This window comes from Alexandromys fortis, unplaced genomic scaffold (genome assembly GCF_014885135.2).
Source record: "Alexandromys fortis isolate MF-2015 unplaced genomic scaffold, M_Fortis_MF-2015_v1.1 scaffold_40, whole genome shotgun sequence".
Taxonomy (NCBI): domain Eukaryota; kingdom Metazoa; phylum Chordata; class Mammalia; order Rodentia; family Cricetidae; genus Alexandromys; species Alexandromys fortis.
In genome coordinates, this window is record NW_026067966.1 from 6,704,341 (window position 1) to 6,727,454 (window position 23,114).

Consider the following 23,114-nt stretch of genomic DNA (forward strand, 5'->3'; position numbering starts at 1 on the left):
CTCTCTCTCTCTCCTGGGCCTACATACATTTATCCTATTGTGTATCTGTAATTCTTTACTGTCCAGGGGTGCTTCTTAAAAGGTTAGGAACTTCTTAAAAACTTAAGCTGCAACATTGCTAGGTGAAATATGGCATTGACAGGTTGACCAACCCATTCCAGCATGGCAGAGATCTTTGCTCCCTCTGAACCATGCACAACACTCCAGTTCCAAGTATGTAGCAGGTCTATATTGAGCCATTAAGCAGTTTGTAACATTCTGCTTACAAACCCCACTTAAATGCTCCGTCTTCTGAAAAAGCCAGATTTTTTTTTTTTTTGGTAAGTAATATTTTTTTTTTATTGAGAAAAGGAAAAAAAGAAGGTTTCTGCCTCCTCCCAGCCTCCCATTTCCCTCCCCCTCCTCCCACCTTTTCCCCCTCCCCCAACTCCTCTTCCCCTCCCTCTCCAGTCCAAATAGCCCTCATTGTTTGCCATGTTCAGAGAGTCCGGTTTTATCCCATGCTTTTTCACTCACAGTCCAGCTGGCCTTGGTGAGCTCCCAATAGATCAGACCCACTGTCTCAGTGGGTGGGTGCACCCCTCGTGGTCCTGACATCCTTGCTCATGTTCTCCCTCCATCCGCTCCTCATTGGGACCTTGGGAGCTCAGTCCAGTGCTCCAGTGTGGGTCTCTGTCTCTATCTCCATCCATCACCAGATGAAGGTTCTATGGTGACATGCAAGATATTCGTCAGTATTGCTATAGGATAGGGTCATTTCAGGTTTCCTATCCTCATCTGCCCAAGGAACTAACTGGGGATATTGCCTTGGGCTCCTGAAAGAGCCAGATTTTGCACTTGCAGCATGGCCCAAAAAGTTGCATTTTTGAATTTGTGACTTTCTTTTTCTGCTACGGGAGAATCAGGAAAACCTCTCTTAAGGGAACTGCAGCATGCCACCAGCAAGCAAAGCCCATCCAAAAAATGCAGCTAAATGTTGTTTTTTTCTAAAAGAATCCCTTTGCAAGCATTCTCAGGTTTTAAGTGGATTTTAGTTGGCCACACAGGTGCTAATTTGTTGTGATAAGATGTCTTAAATACTATTATAAGAAATTACATTTGCAGAAAATCACAATAGCCTTTCTTACAAAAGAAATTCTTTTACTTTTGAGTGTGACTGTGGGGATTTGAAGACATGAAGTCAATATCATTATAGTAAGAAAAGTTGGCTTTGGTATGGAGTCATGAGTGAAACCACAGTAAGGCTCAGCTGCAACCACACTTTTCTTCCCTCAGTCTACATACCCATGGTAGTACTTTAAGAATCATCTTTCATTTTACTGTGCTGAAGAGCATGCACTTCTAAACCCAATAACTTGTTCATCATTTTACGATTGCATAGTAGCAAAAAAAGATCTACCCTGCCTACAGGCAGGAGAAACAAGAAAAAATGACTTTCCTCTTTTAGGACAGGAATGGTAGAAGAGCAATTTTAAGCACTTTTAGGCAGCTGTTTAGAGAGCTGATTTCACAGAGGCACTAAAATATAATTTAAAGTGTGGTAAGATAGGAAAATGTCATTGTAAGATCTTAAAGAGGGTGTTTAGAAAGAGTGTTAGGTTTAATAACCCCAGGGAACCTGTGGGCAATCATAAAATCCTCAGCTACTTGGTAAAGATGATGCTTTGGTGACTTAGACATTTGCAGTGTAGAACAGAATAGATGAGTCTGAACTAAAGTACCACACAATCATCACTTTCTGCACCAATGCTTGGCCTCTTACACATGTGGTATAAAATACCCAGAAATTAATTATCAGTTAATATCTAATCTTTGGATTTCCCAAGGCAGTCCATGCTGAGTCTGGCTCTGCAAAGCCATGATAGCCTCCAGGAAGGCCACCGGCTACTCTTGCAGGGATGGAGTGGGATAAAGAAGAAAAGGAAAGGTAGGTAAGAAAAGAGGAAGGTATGAAGGGACCATGTACCTGAACACAAATTCTTTTTAGGAAAATCCTTGGGGCCATTCAAGAAGCTAAAATTAGGACATACATCACTGTGATGTGTAGCACTGAAAGTAGCTTGTACATCTCTAGGTAAATTCTACAAAGGCAGAGAGGTAGGGGCTTTTCTCAGCCAGTTCTTCAGTGTCTGAGATACTACTTTATAAAAGTTAGGTCTTGATGGTCTTTTGGATATATGGAAATAATTTCATTTTACATCCATGTGCTAGAAGCTTAGCTATGTGAGCTTAAAATATGTGAATACATAGATGTTAATATGTGTATATACAAATTACATATTTTACAAAGAGAACAAATGAATAATGCAGGACATCGTGATGAAATAGCAATGTTCACTTCTAGTTTATGTGAGTACAACTGTTTTTTCCTCTCACACATTTCCCTACATTTGTAAGTTTTTCTTTATCAAAATAAATGAACTAATTAATTCTATAAAAGGAAATAAAAATAAAATGTCACACAACTGTACCAAGATGAGCAAAAGGTCATTTAGAGGAATTAAATAAATAAAAACCCATGAAAGACTAGAGAAATCCCAGACCAATCATAAACGTCTAATTTTCAAGCTATTGACATGGCAAACCCTACAATGGTTCTTTCAGGGGAATGTTCCCTAAGTTTCTTATCCAAGCTGGTGGATAAAAAAGAGCACTTAGTTATCGTCTTCCCTATCCTGAATAGCAGAAGTTAGTCATACTCTTTTCTTGCATTCCACATGATGTGACTGACTCTGCCACTCATGAAAACATTCCTGTTTTTTCAGTCTTGCTAATGTTTTGACTAAGAATAATTTTATAATATTGCCTTGGAAACAATTTTATATCCCTAAATAACATTGGGATGTTATTGCAGTGGTATTTTAGTTTATTGATTCAAAATTACTTTTTTTTCTTTCTTCATAAGTCTTTTTTTTTTGTGCATTGATCAAAGACTTCCATTAGGGAAGAATGAGGAGATTTCACAGAGATCTGCCATTTTAATGAAAAGACCCTGTATTCCCCAGCCTGATTCTGCTTTGATATCTTTCACAAATGAGTTAAAGGGCAATAAAATGTCAAAATAAAGGAGTACAAATATCTTCCTAGATTAATGGCTGTTTCACCTGGACATGCATCAGTTTTAGGAAGGCATGGGGAGGAGGCTCACTGAGCAGGTCAGAGACACTAAGTAAACAGATTGCTTTCATTGCTCCTCACTACAAATCAGGAACAAAAATAGTGGAACAGCAAACTTTCATCCCAGAGATTTCTGTCTTTCCAGATCCTGAATTTCTTAGCTAAAGTATTTTACAGAAACTCTTAAGATTCTGTTGCTGGTTTCTGTAAAGGAAGGCCACTGGCTACACATGTAGGGGTGGGGTAGGGTAAAGAAAGAGCTATGACTCATAAGATCAAGGTTCTAAAAATGACTTCTGAAAAATGCTCAGCCTTAATACCCAAACAGGCTTCACTTGACACATCTCTATGGTTAAGAATATGTGTCTCTCCCACCCCCCCTCCACCGGACCCTGCAAACTAATAGTCCCATCCCGCCTTCAAACTTGCCTATCCTCCTGCAACCTTAGTGGAACTCTGAAACACAGCTTGCTAAAATACAGAGAGGACCAAGAGGTGAGTGACCAGCCACCAGGTGAGAAACCCCACTCTCTAGGTCCTTCATGGCAGGGCCAAATCCCGGCCCCTCTCCCAACAGCCTCGGCTTCTCTAGCCAATCAGCAGGAGAGTTTCCTGCAGGTAAGCTGCCCCAATACCCACCACCATCCACCAGACCAGCACAAGCTACAAGCCACAAACTCACCTATCATCCTGCAACCTCAATGGAACTCCGAAACACAGCTTGAGAAAACACTGAAAGGATCAAGAGTTGAGTGATCAGCCACAGGACAGAACACCTTACTCTCTGAGCCCTCCATAGTGGGCAAAACCCCAGGGCCTTCCCATACCTGCCTCAGCTTATCTGGCCAGTCAGCAGGAAAGTAGGGTTTTTTTTTTTCTTTCAGTTTATTTATATGATGGATTACATTGATAGATTTTTCTATGTTGAACCTTATCAATGCATTTCTAGGATGAAACCTATTTGATCATCTGTGGATGATTTTTTATGTGTTCTTGGATTTGGTTTGCAGATATTTTATTGAGTATTTTTGCATATATGTTCATGAATGAGATCAGTCTGTAATTGTCTTTCTTGGTTGAGTTTTTTTTTGTTGTTTTTTTGTTTTGTTTTTGTGGTTTTGTTACCAAGGTAACTATAGTGTCATAAAAAGAGTTTAGCAAAGTTCCTTTCTTTTCTATTATGTGGAACACTTTAAGGAGTATAGGTATTAGCTTCTTGTATTCCTTATCTCTCTAAGACCTTCATTATGAAGGGGTGTTGGATTTTGTCAAATGCTTTGTTAAGCATGAATAACTTAAATATTATCATAGAACCTTCATCCAGCAATTGATGGAAACAGGCAGAGACCTGCATCAGAACACTGGACTGAGCTCCCAAAGTCCAGTTGAAGAGTGGGAGGAATGAGAATATGAGCAAAGAGGTCAAGACCATGATGGTTTCACCCACTGAAACAGTCTGCCTGAGCTAATGGGAGCTCACCAACTCCAGCTGGACTGGAAAGGAACCAGCATAGGACCAAACTAGTCCCTCTGAATGTGGTAGACAGTTGCATGGGTGACAGCTGCAAACTGCAGGGCCACTGGCAGTGGCACCAGGATTTATCCCTACTGCATGTACTGACTTTATGGAAATCTATTCTCTTTGGATGGATACCTAGCTCAGCCTAGATATAGTAAGGAGGGCCTTGTACCTTCCCCAAAGCAATGTGCCTTACTCTCTCTAAGGAGTAGATGGAGGGTGGAGAGGGTACGTGGAGGGAATGGGAGGAGGAGAGGGAGTGGGAATTTAGATTGGTATGTGTAATGAAGAGAGAGTTTGTTTTCTTTTTTTTAAAAAGTAATAAAATAAAAAAGAATATTTGTCTCAGAAAAACAGTTGAAAAGAGGCAAACTAATCTCCCAATTCTGAATTGCACATTAGAAATCTATCTTTCTCTGTTTATTCATAAGAATGCATGTGCTGATTACTCTGTCAGACACTATAGTGGTGACAAGGACAGGGCTTGTAATCTACTAATGTTTTCATCCCAATGTCATAGGTGGAAAATAAAACTAAACAGAATCAAAGCAATTCAGATTAGAGTTGGGGTCCTTTGAGAAATGAGCACAGAACCAACTCTAGAGTGCAAAGGACAGCAGGGACCCTGCTGAGCAATCAAACTTGCTCTTAGGTTTCACTGATTAAGAGGTGGGTGGGACCAGGAGGTTTTCCAGAAAAAAAGGATTAGGAACGAGCAAGAACATTTAGGAATGAGCAAGTAGGAGTACAGGATTAGAAGCAAGAACATTTAGTAATGAGCAAGTGGGGGTACAGAGATGGATCAGAGGTTGAGAATATGCCCTGCTCCTGCAGAAGACCATATTTGGTCCCATAACTCACTTCATGTAATTCACAGCAATCTGTAACTCCTGCTCCAGAGAATTCAACATCATCTTCTGTCTTCTGTGGGCACATGCATTCTTGTCAACATACCCCACCCAAACACAAATACATACAAATGTCTCAATATATGCGTGGCGTGAAAGACTGGAATCCTGGATTCTCTTCCTGTAGATTAGAATTTCGAGGTTTTAATGGAATGTCCTAGAAAAAAAGTTTCCTTTATTCCAACAACAACAAAAACAAAAGCTCTGAAACAAGGCACACAGTGTGACTAGAAGACAATGAACTGGATTTCATACACTCTGGCCCCTGGACTGTGTAGGGTAATTCTGACTGGCTGCATGTATGGCCATGGCTTTATCCCAGGGAACAGAAACAAAATGTGTATCAGACCAGTAGGGGCAATTTATTTCACAGTTAAAGTAGAATTAGTCTTGCCTTGTTTTCTGTAATTTATTAGAGTTCACGACTCTTACAAGTTTTGTGTTCCCATAATATGTTGTATCTTATTTAGCAACACATTTATGTGATGTGGTAGGTAGATAATGACGATGCTCTGTATATTCTAGCTATTTTAACAATATGCATTCTGTTACATGGACACTTCCTTAGTCCCTATTACAGGTTTTTCCAATAATGGTGACACACAAATTATTCACAATTCAGTATAAATCCTTTTTTTCTACTTGTTCCTTGGATAGCTTTCCCACTGCCATGAAAATAATCAGCAGCAGCATCTTATTGGTACAAGAGTCATAATAATTCTGAAACAGATGTAAGTTCTGAACCAATGCATAGAGCTGTCATACAGATTTTGTACTTTAAATGTTTCCAAAACAGAGCTACAGATTTTCATCATTGAAAACTGTTCTTGTTTCACTCTCTATATCCAATTATCTACCTCTTATTGTTTATATCATCAGGGTCTAAGCAGGAAAGGCTAACACTGTTACATGACTAAAGCCAATAAATTCTAATGCAGTGAAGTGTTTACACAAGGGATGAAAGAATTGAGATGCTGAACAGATTGGTGAGGCAACATCAAGATTGTCAGCAGTCCAGGGAGGACATGGTGGTATGGAGACAGAGAGGCTAATGGCATCTGGTAAATTCTGGAAACAGAACAAGTCAGTCTGGAATGAACCCAGTGCCATGGATGACAGGCTGTGCCTGCAAGGGCTGCCCTGTCTTTCTGTAGTTTCCAGCTGGTACCTGTGTGAACAGAAGCCAGCTTTGGCGAGGAGATGTGGACTGGAAAGCAGAACAAAAAAGGTGGCAAGGAATACATCTGATGCCACAGCTACAGATACAAACAAATAGTCCTAAAACCTATCTCTCATCTTCATCCAAGGCTTTTGCGTTACCCTCGCAGGCTTCTAATGTGTTCCGTCCAATTCATGAACCACAGAAACACTGGACTAATGTTTTCATATGTAAATTGGGTGTTTCAGATGTAGTCATCCATTTTCACTTTTCCCCATCTGACTGTTGAACATTAATGACTGTGTCTATTACACTTCAGTGACAGACATGAAGACCATCTTTGCAATACTCTGCCTATTGCAGGCATATTCAATTTATCAACCTACTCACCCAACTACAGACCCAAAAGCTTCCATTGAGCTTTCTAAGGACACCAAGCCCTTTTCATCTGTAAAGCTTTAGTTAACAGCTCTTGTATGGCAGCCTTCTTAGTCTTCAAAGATGCTGAAATGCTTTCCATTATGACCTGCCAACGTAGGACCCTTCTACTACCACAGTGCTACCGTCAACATCTTTACTATTCGTTTATTAGGGATTCTTTCTCTTACTACTAATCTTAATAGTACCATGATATAAAGAAACCAGACTGTCTCGTTTCAACTGTACACTCAGAATTAAGCAGAGTATTAGATACATTAAAATCATTCAAAACATTATTATAGAATATATGAATGAATCCAGAGTGGACATCAAAGGTGAATGGAAATTAATACATTAACTAAGAAAAATAAAGTATAAACATGACATAAAAACTAAAATGTGCACAAATCCCTACTATTTTTATTTTTAAATAATAATTATTATAGAACATGAAGTTAAGTGTTAAATGTATTAACTAAGTATATAATTAATACTATCAAAGGTGAAGCTTCCTAGTTTATTTTTAGTTGAACTCATGAATAAGCTCATAAATAGAAGTATACTCAGGGATTATTTTTTATGTTTATCTTTCTGTATTGTTTTTATTGAGCTATACATTTTTTCTTCACTCTCTTTCTCCCTTCTCCCTTTCTACCCTCTCCCCTGACCTCCATGCTCCCAATTTACTCAGGAAATCTTGTCTTTTTCACCTTCCTATGTAGATCCATGTGTGTTGCTCTTAGTGTCTCTTTGTTGTCTAGTTTCTCTGGAGCCTACAAATCACAAAGAGAAACCAGCCTATCCAGGTTCTATTAAACTGCAGATTCTGACTGAGTGAATCTGGAAGGGGCACCTGATACTCTGCGTTTTTTAACACACTTCACAACGATTCCAAAGGATCACCTTTTTGAGTGGCTAGAGAGCTCTCAAGTTGATGAATTAGCTTTTTAGCTTTGCATTTTAGTATACATGACTTTTAGCTCATTCGCATTCTTAGCCAAAGTAGGAAGAAACTACAAAATCAATACCAGGCCTTGTTCAATTAGTCTAATCAGTCTCATGACAAAACTTTTTTCACAGGAAATGATGGTCTCAACCTCTATTTACTTTATTGCAGCATTTAAAAGAGATTTTGTAGTTCAAATTTTCATCATTAGAGCATTAACCAACTTGTGTTTGAGGACTAACAATTAATGCACAAATCAATAAAGGTAACTGTCGTTTGTATGGTACTGTATATCTTACAAAGAACTTCTGGTATAATATTTTTGCTCAATTATCACAGCAATCTGTGCTGTAGCAAATGATACAAACTCTTTGATCAAATTCTATAAAGGCAGAAATTGATTCGCAGAAATATTAATAGCAGCAATAATCAGGAGTTTTAGAAAACTTCACATTCACCAATCACTTTCATGTATATTAGATAATTTTATTTGCATAATAGTCATTAAAAATAGATATCTTTATGTGGTTAATTATCCTGTGTAGCTGTGGTATTGACATACCAAGTTCATATCAGTTATGTTGCACTTCAGTTATTATTGATTACCCCAAAATATATTTGGTTTCCAATAACTGCACCATGATTCACTTCCTGAGAGTTTAGACTTAAAGATTTTACCTGTAAATTTGGAGAAACAATATATTAGATGTGTCTTAGTTAAGGTTCCTATTGCTGTGATGAAACACCATAACCTAAGACACTTAGGAAGGAAGAGGTTTCTTTGGATTACACTTCCACATTATAGTTCATCATCAAAGGAAGTTGGACAGAAACTCAAAAAGGGCAGGAACCTGGAGGCAAGAACTGATGCAGAGGCCATGGGGGATGCTGCTTACTAGCTTGCTCCACATAGCTTACTCAGCCTGCTTTCTTATAGAACTCAAAATTACCAGATCAGGGACAGCACCACAATGAACTGGGCCCTACTGTATCTATCACAAACTAAGAAAATGCCCTACAGGCTTCCCTACAATCCAATCTTTTGGAGGCATTTTGTTAATTAAGGTTGCCTCCTCTTAAACGACTTTAGCTTCTGTCAAGTTAAGATATAACTAGACAGTGCCAAGGGAGTCATACCATTCCCTATGCTTAGATAGAAAAGAGAAAAGGCGAAAACCCTCTTGGAAGTTTTAGGGTGCTAACTTACGACTCTGTATCTATGATTTACACACACACACACTCACACACACACACACACACACACACACACACACACATTTCCCTATAAGTTTCAGAGGTAATTTACTTATCCACATGAAGAGAAAGGCAAAGTATAATGTCATTCCCACAGAACATCCTTCTAGCCAGTAGACGTAAGTAATTAAAGCTATTGCTCTCATTTCCTGTCCTTTATAGGCTGCTTGTAGGAAAATAAAGAATTCTTCAGTATGCATTATTGCATCTATACACTGGCATTGATCTTCCTCTAGAAGTTTGAAGTGTCCCACCACTGACAATTTTAGGGCTTTGAACTCAGTGTTGCAGATTACACTGTAATCTCAGAAACGGAGCAAAATTTCTTCTGTGAGCTCCTTATCTCCATGTAGGTATTATTTAAATTACAAGGAAGTATAGAAGACTCATTTGTAGTTACTCTCCAAACCTACTTTATCACTGAAATCCTTTCAGACATTTATATTTTTGATTTAGTACTTAGAATAAAGTACACTGTGGTTACATTTAAAAAAAAAAAAGAAAACCCATGGTCTACTTTAAGAGGTCTTAAGAGATCCAATGATACATATATTGCATAATATATGATGTACTGGTCTTAAGGTGCTAGTGCCACTGTCATTGTTCAGATTCCCATCTTACCTGGCTCCCTGCAATGAGAATAGTAAATTTCCCTATCAGTATAAACAAGTAAAAGGAACAAAATACAAAAGCTTGAGACTGTGTAAAAGGTTCCTCTTCATTGAAGACGTGACTGACAATTCCTTATTTTAGTTTAACAAATCAAAAGAAAAAATTCTGAATACTATCTTTAGTTCTGTTCAACAATTTAGGATCTAGAAGCTCAAACAAGTGACGTGCTCTAGGACACACTCTTGATAAGTTTCAAAACTAAATAAGACTTACAGCAATGGTGTTTTTATTTCTATGGTGGTCTCCTATTATGCTTCTCTGCCTTACTCTCAGTGATCTTGTCTTTTATTCGTAAGGACTGTAACTAGAATAGAGTGCACAAAATGAAATTTCACCACACCTCAGTTATATCCTTTGAGTTTTCAGTATTAAAAAATATGTACAAATGTCATGGATAATTTTCTTTATTATGTATTTATTTTTAATATTTTTAACAAGGTGTGTGTGCATGCGCATATGTGTCCATGGAGGCCATCAGTGAGTCTAGACTCCCCTAGAGAAGATTGATTGGATGCCGGGAACAGAACTCATCTTCTCTGCAAGAGGAATGCACACTCTTAATCACTGAACTATCCCTCTCTCTAATCTTTTAGGTTCCTTTTTATCAGTGTGTGATAATTCTATAAACTCATGGTCTCATGAAAGTACTTTCTCATGTGTACTATGATCATATTGTGACCCTAATAACCACACCTGCCCCACTTCTCTTTACTGGTTAATTCTTATCCCTCACAGACACTGTCAGGAGCATTTACATAAAAAAACACACCCGTGTCTTTACACAATGTCAAGAGTTTATTGAAGACAAATAATAAAAATTAACTCACCAACTCTATTGATTTCATTGCTTGTAAATCACCAAGTTATCCAGATTTCATTTAATACTGAGGCCATAATAGGTATCCCTTGATAGAAGATTGTTACAGTTTATAAATTCTAATCTCAATTACTAATATTAATTCTCAAACCACAGATTCTCGACATACTTTTACATGCACACTTGGGAGAGGAATGTTCACAAAAGGGTTAAAGAAACTGCAGGTGAAGGTCAGAGATGCTGCATTGAGGCAGAGAGGTAGGAAGGTCCCTCAAGAGTGCCAATTAACAATGGTTACAAACCTGGAGCCAGGCAGAAGTCCCCAAGTTCCTCTTGTCTTGGTTGGGGTGTTTAAATCAGATGTGTCCTGTAAGTTGGAAGGCCTGATTTTTCTGTTCTAGTTCTGATACATTTAGGTGTCCACATGCTCCTGGTTTATGTCTATACACCCATAGGTAATGATACTCTACTCATGTGAATGAGTAAGTTATTGAGTCTGCATCTCATGCTTCATGCTGGAAAGGTTCTGGAAATTTGTTGAAAAAGCAAAATGTAGCATCTTTCCCGCCTCTGAATTGGAGATAGAGTAGGCTGCCCTTTTAGACAATGGTATCACTCAGGTCATATACCATGGAGAACTGTTTAGAGCAGGATGCAGCCTGACCTGACAACCTACTATCTATCGACCTTCTCAGTTTTCTTGACTTTTTATTTTGTTATTTTATATTTTGCAGACATGGGAAAAGGAATGTCACATGTCTTCTTGAGCCTTACTACACTTAACTGTTTAATTTTTTAAAAATGTGTTTGTCAATCATAGATGTAAATGTTTAGAATAATACTTCTTATATGTATTGGTTTGTATTTATTATTTTCATCTTTAATGAGAAAATTAAAAATAAAAAATAGTAGTAAGGATCATAATATTGGCTCAAGCACCAAAAATAAATTGATAAATTTATGGACTATCCCTAGATATAATGGCTATTTACTTACCAGAATAAAACAATAACTAAAAAGAAAGCCATTAATGGGATGACCTCGGCCTCTTGTTTAATGGTGTCAAATGCATCCAGAGAAGTGTCCAAATATTTAATTTTAGGCAAGAAAATTCATACAAAGTAAAAAATAATTATCCAGTTAAATTACTTTGTTTTGAAATAAAAATAAAAATACCTTTTTTCCTTTTTACTAATTAATATTTTTTTATATATTTTATGTGGTAGTCCACATATGACTCCATTTCTATCTGGAGTCAATTCTGATTTATAAGTCATGTGAGTTCAAGCTTGTCTGCTCTGCTTTTTCTAATAATTTTTAGAGCTATGAGAAACTTCTGATTTAGCCCAAGGGAAAGAACATTTGCCCATGAGAAAAGAAGACCCTATCTAGTACAAAGAATACTGCTATGCCAAGCATCAGGAACCTCAAGACAGAAAGTAGGCTGCTTACACAGCAAGCACAGGTCAGAGAGGAAGCTGCTCACTCAAGGACAGGAATGGTCTTGGTTAGATACTGACTCCACAGTCTGTATTATTCTTTGTTCTGCCTTTGAGTACAAGCAAGTTCTGAAGTAAACTCTGAGCTGTTTGGCTGTTTCGACATGACCAAACAGACCTTCCGATTATAGCTGCTGTGTCTTCTGTCTCAGTTTCTTTCATCTACCATTTCTTTTGCCTTGAGGATTCCCATTCCAGAAGCCTAGCTGACTTTGTGGGAGCAGGCTCCTACAGTGTTACATCTCTAAGGCAATTTCACCTTCCTCTTCTCCTCCCATTCCCTTTCCCTGCCTCCCCTCTGCACCACCCCATCCACTCTTCTGTTTCTGTTCCAAAAGGGGCAGGCCTCCCATGGGTGTCAACAAAACATAGCATATCAAATAGAGGTAGGACTAAACTTCTCCTTTGTATTAAGGCTAGGAAAGGCAACCCAGTAAAAACATACATATACTTTAAAAGAACATCAGCTATATATATATTTCCCTACTAAGGTGTAGAGTAAGGAAAGAGGAGAGTTGGAGACACAAGAGAGAGAATTCATACCAAACACACATGATGATATTGGGACAAAACCCAGTCTTTTGTAGAATGAATGCAGACTTTCAAGATTTTAACACTCCATAGTTTAAAGAATATGCTGAAGATAAAATACAATATTCACTCTGTTTACTAAAGCAATTCAGCCAGTGTTTCACAATTAATTTCACAGAATTTCTACATTTGAGAAATGTATAAATAAATCCTGAAAGCAAGTCAGCAAGATTCATGAAAAAAAAAACACATTTTGCAATAAGAGCTACAAAGGGACGTGTAACACACACAAATATTTCCATACAAACTTTGACTTCACTGAGAGTGTTTAAGATGAATAAGGCTGACTTAACTAAAATTGAAAAACAATGTACCATTTTGACACCTTGCCACGGTGATCACAGCCTCATAAACTCCCCAGCATTTAAAGCATGCTGGGAATGAAACACAATACTTTCTGTGTTTACTAAAGCAATTCAGCCTGGGTTTTGTGATTAATTTCATGGAAATTATACTTGGCTCTTCATTTTAATCAAATTAATACATGTACATTCAGTGCTTACAGGATTAGTAAAAACAAACAAGGCACAACGATGATTCCAAGAGAAAGTCACATTTCAACATGAGGTGGGCTCTACAGCTATTGGCATTTATCATGATATATATGAGAAATAACCAAGAAAAGGTTTCAAGGTAACAGGTAACATCAATGGAAGGGAAATAAGCATCAGATTTTATGTGAATACAGGTATGTGTGTGTTGTTGTTGTTGCACACATGCATGCATGAACACATGTGACACACATGCACTAATGCATACATGTGAATAAGTATGTGAGTGAAGGGGTATAAGCCTACATGTCCATGAGGACTTCAGGGTGATTTCCCCCATTCTTCTACCCCCATTGACCTCCACTTTAGTTATGACACAGGTTCTCTTCACTGAATCTGAAGCAAGTTATTTCAGCATGGCTGGCTGTGAGCTCCAAGGACCATTCTATCTCTTCAGTGCTAGAATTATAAACACAAGGATCTGAGATAGAGTCCCCATCACACACCCAAAATCCTACCATGTGGCACACTCATATCGTTCCAGTCCTGGTAATGTGGAAGCAGGTGTGGAGACAAAAGTTTCTGCCCTGCCTGGTCCCACAACCATTCAGTCCCAAAGAAATACACAGAGGATTATATTAATTATAAATGGTTGGGCATGTTAGCTCATGCTTATTATTAATTAGCTCTTACATCTTAAATTAATCTTTAATTCTTGTCTATATTTAGCCATGTGACTTGGTACCTTTTCTCAGTGCAGCATTCTCATCTTGCTTCCTCTGCATCTGGCTGGTGACTGAGTCTCCACTTATCCTCTTCCCAGAATTATCTTAGTCTGGTCACCCCACCTACACTTCCTTCATGACTACTGGCCAATCATTGTTTGATTAAACAAACATGAGTAACAAATTTTTACAGTGTACAAGAGCACTATCCCACAGCGTTTCCCCCATTTTTTTCTTTTTAAAACAAAAACTCCAAATCTAATCTCCTTTGTTTAGCTTTCCTCCTGACCATTATCCATAGCAACTTGTAACAAACATGCTGAACAAAAACAAACACTCATAATCCATTTTTGAGGGGAATGTGGGCATAGTTTTCTAGGCTACTCCCTGCAGACTGGGGGCACTGATAATCTTCTAGGACCCAACGAAAATTTAGGATTATAGTTAAGTCCTGACTGGAGTATTTTGTGAGCCTAGATCATCTCAGTCAGCAGTCTTGAGGCTGTTCTGGATATAAAACTCAGAGGAAAATTCAAAACAGGTTCCTTGAAATGTTGGATTATAGAAGTCATTTGTTGCCATTGGAGATTTTCATTTGGTCTTCCTCTATCAAACTTTATTTTTCTCAACTGATAATGAATCCACAGCCTCTCATTTCCTGTATAAACCAAAGCAAAACCTCCTCTCCAAAGTAACATATCTTTTGACTTAAATCTTGAAGTCAAGGTATTTTTAAAATGTATAGGTTGGATTAACCCAGCAGCATTTATAATCAAATGTCATTTAACAGCTGTTTCTCCTTCCTCACAGTCAAACAATTCAAAGACAACACAATAGCATATTTACCCAGATTCTCTGTATATTTTCAATTTTTATGTTTTTTAACTCTATTCCTTTTATTTTTATTTTAAGTTTTGGTTTTTTGAGACAGGGTTTCTCTATGTATCTTTGACTGACCTGGAACTCACTCTATAGACCAGACTAGTCTTGAAATCACAGAGATCTGCCTGCCTCTGCCTACCAAGTGCTTGGATTAAAGGCATGTGCCACCACACCTGACTACTTTATTTCTTTTCTTTAAGTACTTTCTCTATCCTTTCTCTTTGCTCTCCCAAGACTACGTATATTTATAAATACACTGTAAAACCTTTAGAGGATTTTTTCATCTGAATCTGTCCTTACTGTACTGACATGAGTCTTTAATATGCTAAGCACTGTGGCTAGGATTAAAGCTGTAGCTTTAGTAGCTGGCCCCACCGTATTCCTTAACAATTTGAGATTCTAGCTTCATTGTGGAGGTGTTGGCAGGAGCTACATTTATTGCCACAACTCTGGAGTTTCTAGGTTAATTCACCACCAAGAAGCCTGATGCTGGCTACTTGTAAACACCATTTAAGTGTTTGGTGGCAGAGCCTCTTAAGAGTTGTGAGGTTTTTGCCACTAATGCTGACTCAGAAAGCCTCTCTTATAGGAGCTGTGCTCTGCTCACTGCCACCAAACAGAGCCTACCAGAGAAAAGATGGTTACCAAGAAGCTGCACTTGACTCTGTTTTTGCCTGTCTACAATCCTTTATTTTTAAAGCTTTCTCTTTCTTTATGTAGAAAATCTTGCCAAACATTTGGGTACCATTTGTAGACACAAGTTTCTTTCCTGCCTGGTCCTGCAGCCATTCAGTCCCTAAGAAATACACAGAGGCTTATATTGATTATAAACTATTTGGCCTATTAGTTCACATTTATTATTAACTAGCTCTTACAATTTAAATTACCCATAATTCTTGTCTATGTTTAGTCACGGGCTTGGTACTTATTCTCACTGAGGCAGTCTCATCTTGCTTTCTCTGTGTCTGGCTGGTGACTGTCTCTTTACCTTTCCTCTTCCCAGAATTCTCCTATTCTTCTATCCTCACCTATACTTCCTACCTGGCTACTGACGAATCAGCAATTTTTTTAACCTAATACAAGTGACAAATCTTTACAGTGTACAAGAGCATTGTCTTATAGCACAGGTAGATCCTTGGGATTTGCTAGGAAGCTAGCCTAGCTCAATCTCTGTCTTCCAAGCTCAGTGAGAGAAATATTCTCAAATAATAAGGTGGAGAATGATAGAGAAGATATCCATGTCCACCTCTGTCATATGTGTGTGTGTGCATGTGTGTGTGTTCACCCACACAGAAATGAACAAATACCTGCACTTACAAACGCACAAACAAAAATAAAAAAGAGTTGTTTCTACTTCAAATATCATCAATTAGTTACTACCAAAGGATGATTTGGCAAGTGTTAAAATAAATTTTAGGAAAGGTAGAAAATAAACAGAGTTAATCACAGGAACTGGTCCAGGAAATAGAGCAGAAAAGCTTTGTCAGGAAACCATGAAGCAAGGTAACATGCTAGCCTCTATGCAAGCAGTTTCATTAAAACATGCCAGATCTGGAAAACTGGGAAGAAATAGTGATTTCTAGGGCACAAAGAGGATATGCACAGATTCTATAAAATGGTGTGAATGCAGAGGGCCTCAATGGGAAGTTCATAACAGAAAACAAATGACAGGAAGAGTCAGAAAATGCTTTTCTTATTCAAGGGAGAGAACTAAATGAAAGAGAAACAAAAGAGAAAATTCTCATTTCCTATGGCTTGGCTGTTTTTATTCCCTAGAATAAATATAAAAATAAGGAGTGATTACAAATTCCCCATATCTTTCTTTTTTATTGCTTTATAAATAATAACATTCAAAATTTCCATTTCCTCCCCCTCCTCCCATTTCTCCCCCACTCATCCTTCCCTCTCCTCCTTCAGTATTAAGAGAGGGCAGGGTACCCTGCCTTGTGGGAAGTCCAAGGCCCTCCCTGCTCCATCCAGGCTTAGGAAGGTGAGCATCCAAATAGACTAGGCTCCCAAAAAGCCAGTACGTGCAGTAGAGACAAATCCCAGTACCATTATCATTGGCTTCTCAGTCGCCCCAATTGTCAGCCACATTCAGAGGGTCCAGTTTGATCCCATGCTCGATCAGTCCAGTAAGAGAATCTGTTCTCTGGCAACACACTGCATCCACAGAACAGAAAAAGTGTAAGTTTGGTGGCAGCTCTTTGTGTGAAGTCATTGCACTAGTTATTCAGAATATTTGGCATAAAGACAGCAAAACCATACCCTAGTCACTTTCATGAGCAGAAATACGATGTTTCAAGATGAAGTCTCAGCAAACTAAATGTAGATGTACATAAGAATGTCATGAGATATCTCAAAATGCAAGGTTGGTTTGTCAGTTAAAATAAATCAGTGAACACCATAACATTAGCAGTATTATGGAAAGATTATGATTGCTCCAATAAAGTCAGGAAAAGTATTTGATAAGAATCAAATACCTGTTCAAGAGAATGACAGAAAAATTTAAAAAGTGAATATTCCTCACAATGATAAATTATGCCTGTAAGATGTCTGGAGCAAATTTCATTAGCTGATAAATTTTAAAAACTTTCTTCTGCCATCAATAGACAACAACTTCCATGAATTCAGTTCAATACTATGACTATGAAATCCAGACAGTGCAATATCTGTGGAAAGAGAAACTGTAAGAACAGAGAAACTAAGATATTCAAAGCAATATAAATTTTTAATATGTACAGATCTGTAGATGGCATGATTTTATATATAATAAACCCAAAACTACATACAAAGAAGCAATTAGAACTGATAAATGAATGTGCCAATCTTGTTGGAAAAAATTTCAACTTAAAAACAATATTATCAATTATACTTTTGTATCCAATTGAAAAATGTAGCAATAAATGGTATAGTATAATAAGAAAATAAAACAGTCTCAATAATAAACCCAAACACTGACAAAAATTATGCTGGCAACTCCAAATCTTTTTTTTTTAAGAAGCTACTAAAAAGAAAACAAACACATGGAAAAATAGTTAATGTTCACGATTGTAAAACTCAATTTTGTAAGGTGCCAATTTTGCACAAATGAGTATCATTTATCCAAACATAACAAGCTACTCTGATGAAAAATGTTCCATACGCCAAAATAAGTAATCTAATTTTGAAGGTCAATGTTTAATGACTTACACAACCACTTATCAAGATGACAGATTAAAAAAAGATAAAAAAAAATGTAGCCAAGAAAATGGAGTCCTTTCAGACAAGAAGTAGTTTGTGGAGTACCATCTGGCCCAGCTGATGAGGAGATGAAAGATTCATAATTTGTCAACCAGTGTAAGATCCCCTGAGAATTTTAAGAGCAGTCTTTAGGAGCATAAGATACCACTGAGGTAAGCATCAAATTCTGCCCCCTGAAATAAAGAATGAGATTAATAACTCTGTTCTAAAACAAAGTTAGAGAAATGTATATGGAATCATGAGGAAGAGAGCATGAATCAAAGAGACAACAGGAACCACTTGGAACATGGGCAGATATAGAAAACTTCTTTCAGAGAAGCTGGGCACTAATGATGCCGTAAGAGCTGAGCCATGACAGGGAGAGTGAAAGGAAAGTCACCAGACAGAAGCCACGGGTGTTCTCTTGCTGATAGCCTGGAGCCTGTTAAAAAGGATGGCTAGGGAGATATGCTAGATGCATTGCTATAATTCTTGAACAAGTGTTCCACAGCTCCCACGCCCAACCGTGTTTCATTTTCCATTGGGGTTCTTGTTGAAAGAGAAAAGCAGACTTCCAAGAAACAACTCATCCTTTCATCTCTCTGGAAGCCTCACTCATTGAAACAGCCAAATTCAATGCTGCTCAGAAAAAAAAGGGGGGGGGGAGAGAAAGGGAAAGGAGAGGCAGAGTCCTGCGGAAGTGGCCGAAAATCCAGCAGGAGCGTACTTGGTTCATAACAGCAAGAGAGCTGTGACCTCACAGGGCTCCTTGAACTATAATCCAGCACACTATATCTGAATGTCTTGGCTACTTTATTGTTGATGTGAGATCTGTAGCTGCAACTGTGGAAATGCTGAGTTCACTGAGTACAAAGGAAAGCACTGATGCAAGTGGAAGCCCTGGGGAAGGCAGTCAAATACTTACAGCACAGGCATCTCCCTACCAGGCACTGGCCCTATCTAGTACACATGGATAGCGATCAAAAATAATCAGACCCACCAGGATGTCACTCCAGCTGAAGCTTAGCCAGGAGCATCTGTCTCACAGATATACGATGCCTTTTATTACATGGAAAAAAAGACAAATGTGCTCAAATAAACATTTTACTATTTGAAATAAACTTTAACTCTCGTCTGTATGTATCTTGTGGTTTTTATACAGGTGAGTAAAGACCAAGTGCATAACAGTCTTTGGAAAAAGAGGGTCTATTTTCTAAAGTAACACACAGAAAGAAAGAGAAAGAGAGAGAGAGAGAGAGAGAGAGAGAGAGAGAGAGAGAGAGAGAGATACCTGTGCACACACATGCACACTTAGCCTGTCAGAAATGCCTTGGTAGAAACATACTGAGTTATAAATGCGCATCTCAGTCTCCACCCAGTAAATCCGAGATGCTGGGAATCAACAGAGCATCACTGCATTGTGATTCGTAGTATGGACTATGAGTCATTTGTATCATGTAGAATCTAAGCCCTATTTACTCTTATACCCCTACAAACAATGGAGTTTGATAAGTGACAAAAGTTTGTTTGATTTAAAGAAGTATGACTCATCTGTGATGCCACCACCTATTTCAATTCCATTTGAAAAATGTAATTTGGTATCTCCAAAGCTGTCTTCTCACAGAAAACAACCAGAAAGGGTCTGATTCATCACGATAAAGCATGACCATGAACTGTATGCCACTTCAGGGCAGCCAAACCTTGCCTAAGTGTCAAGGACACGGACTGTGAGCAACAGGACATTTTTTAGACAGCACAAAGAATTCCTAACTGCAGTGAGCACGGTCACTCGGTCTGTGACATGTCAAGACCTGTTTTGGTAAAGATACCTTCTCTCTTGAAATTCCCAGCATTTTGAAAGTGATACACAAGTCCGTGAATACTAGTATTAATGAGAAGCCTTTCTAAAAATCTTGATAATGTATAAGAATAAACAAAGTAGTTTATGTAACCCTGAATTATCAATGGATGAGCAGTTTTACATACTGTGTTTCCTATATTTTGATATTAGAAGCAGAGGGATTAGATCTTGTTCTAGACAAGAGGAAAATAGAACAAAATAAATAAGTTGCATCAAAGAAGTTTCTAATTAACTCAGTTATTTAAGGCACACAAAGACCATCTGTGGGAAATAAACTGTCTGTATTCTTTAACAAACCAGGAAAATAACACAAAATTATTTTAGCCTAATTCTAAATACATATTCACATATCAAATTTCCAACAGATTTCCTAGAGTACCTTCATATTATTTTTTCAGCCAGCAAATCCATATTATTATGCAATTATTTTGAGATTATAGAAAAGATCCTCCCATTTTGCCAGGGATGGATTTATATTTGGCATTTTAATTTGGGAGATCTAAAAATACAAAACTTCTAAGACTCTCACAAGCTTTAATAGTCAATTCTATTGTATCTGAATCCTCTATTTCATTCATAGCTTCCTTTGATGTCATTATTTCCTGCCTAAACCTAGATAACAATGTCACAATCTCCTGATTTTTCTATAATCATCACATGCCTCATATATCTGTCCTATTTATATTTACCACAATAACTCTCAATTCCAATTGCTGTCATTTTCTTATAAAAATAAATTAATACACACAATATTATTTTAAAATTATTTTCTTTACTTTTGAGAATTCCATATATACATACAATATGATTATACTTTTCCCCCAAATTTGTCCCTCTAAAGTGCCCCCTCCTAACTTTCATGTCTTCTTTTTTTTAATTGTTTTGGTTTGTTTGTTTTTGACAACTCACTGCATCCTGTTAGTGCTGTCCCATATGTCTATAAATAGGTATGGGGCCATCCACTGGATCATCAGAAACCTAACCCTGGCCACATGCTCAACAGTGAATGACGTTTCTTCCCTGAGGAACTGTATACTACCAATAATTCACAGTGTGGGCTTGTAGGCTCAGAGGGCATGGAGGAAGAGGAAGTAGAAAGAACATAGGAGCTGGAGAATGGGAAGAGTCTGTGAGATGTTGTCTTCAGGATGTAACATGGCTGTCACAATAGTTCTCTTACATCAACCATGAGCACCTGTACAAGACAAGATCAAGTCAGTTGAAACCCACTATAGATAGAGTAGATATTACTTTTTAGCTTAAGAATATTTTGCTGTTTATAGCTAGTAACCACTTGTGAGTGAGTACATACCATATTCATTTTGGAGGGTTTGGGTTACCTCACTCAGTATAGTGTCTTCTAATTCCATCCATTTGCATGCAAAATTCAAGATGTCATTGTTTTTTACCACTGAGTAATACCCTAATGTGTAAGCATGCCACACTTTTTTTTTTTATTCATTCTTCAGTTGAGGGGAAATCTAGGTTGTTTCCATGTTCTGGCTATTACAAATAATGATGCTATAAACATAGTTGAAGAGATGCTTTTGTAGTATGATTAAGAATCATTTGGGTATATTCCCAAGATTGGTATTGTTGGATCTTTTTGTTTTGTTGTTGGTTTTTCTCTGTAGCTTTGGTGCCTGTCCCGGAACTAGCTCTTGTAGACCAGGCTGGCCTCGAACTCCCAGAGATCTGCCTGCCTCTGCCTCCCGAGTGCTGGGATTAAAGGCGTGAACCACAACCGCCCGGCTTGTTGGATCTTGAGGTAGGTTGATTCCCAATTTTCTGAGAAACTGCCATACTGATTTCCAAAGTGGTTTTACATGTTTGCATTTCCAGCAGCAGTGAATGAGTATTTCCCTTATTCCACATCCTCTCTAGCATAAGCTATCATTAGTGTTTTTGATCTTAGCCATTCTGACATGTGTAAGATGGTATCTCAGAGTTGCTTTGATTTGCATTTCCCTGATAACTAAGGAAGTTGAACATTTCCTTAAGTATCTCTTGGCCATTTGAATTTTTTCTGTTGAGAATCATCTGTTTAGTTCAGTACTCCATTTTTAATTGGGTTATTTAGAATTTCAATGTCTAATTTCTTGAGTTCTTTATATATTTTGGAGATTAGTAATTGTGTGAAGTGAGGTTGGTGAAGATCTTTTTCCATTCAGTATGCTGCCTTTTTGTTTTATTGACTGTGTCCTTTGCTTTACAGAAGCTTCTCAGTTTCAGGAGGTCCCATTCATTTATTGTTGCTCATAATGTCTGTGATACTGAGGTTATATTTAGGAAGTGGTCTCCTGTGTCCATGCGTTGAAGGCTACTTCCCACATTCTCTTCTATCAGGTTGAGTGTGGTCAGATTTATATTGAGGTCTTTAATCCATTTGGACTTGAGTTTTGTGCATGGTGATAGATATGGATCTATTTTCATTCTTCTACAGGTTGACATCCAGTTATTCCAGCACAATATGTTGAAGATGTTTTCTTTTTTTTTCCAATGTATCATTTTAGCTCCTTTGTCAAAAATCAGGTATTCATAGGTGTGTGGATTAGTTATCGGGTCTTCAATTCGATTCCATTGGTCAACATGTCTGTTTTTATGCAATGCCAAGCTGTTTTCATTACTCTAACTCTGTAATAGAGCTTGATGTCAGGGATGGTAATGCCTCTAGGAGTTCCTTTATTGTATAGAACTGTTTTTTGGCTATCCTGGGTTTTTTGCTTTTCCATATGAAGTTGATTATTGTTCTTTCAAGGTCTGTGGAGAATTGTGTTGGGATTTTGATGGGGATTGCACTGAATCTATAAATTGCTTTTGGTAGGAATGCCATTTTTACTATGTTGATCCTTTCTATCCAAGAGCATGGGAGATCTTTCCATTTTCTGGTATCTTCCTCAATTTCTTTCTTCAAAGACAAAGTTTTTGTCAAATAGGTCTTTTTCACTTCCTTGGTTAGTGTTACCCCAAGATATTTTATGTTATCTGTGGTTATTGTGAAAGGTAATGTTTCTCTGATTTCTTTCTTCCT

At 37.8% G+C, this 23,114-nt stretch overlaps 1 long non-coding RNA gene across 1 annotated transcript in view; it reads right to left on the reverse strand.

The window, feature by feature from the left end:
• Positions 1-446: 446 nt before the first annotated feature.
• Positions 447-23,114, reverse strand: part of LOC126508748 (uncharacterized) — a 53,252-nt gene continuing 30,584 nt past the window's right edge. Inside the window, exons 2-4 of the long non-coding RNA XR_007593959.1 lie at positions 5,498-5,665; positions 3,800-3,849; positions 447-707 (exon numbers count right to left, since the gene is read on the reverse strand). This is a non-coding gene — a long non-coding RNA (uncharacterized lncRNA). The remainder of the gene's footprint in view (positions 708-3,799; positions 3,850-5,497; positions 5,666-23,114) is intronic.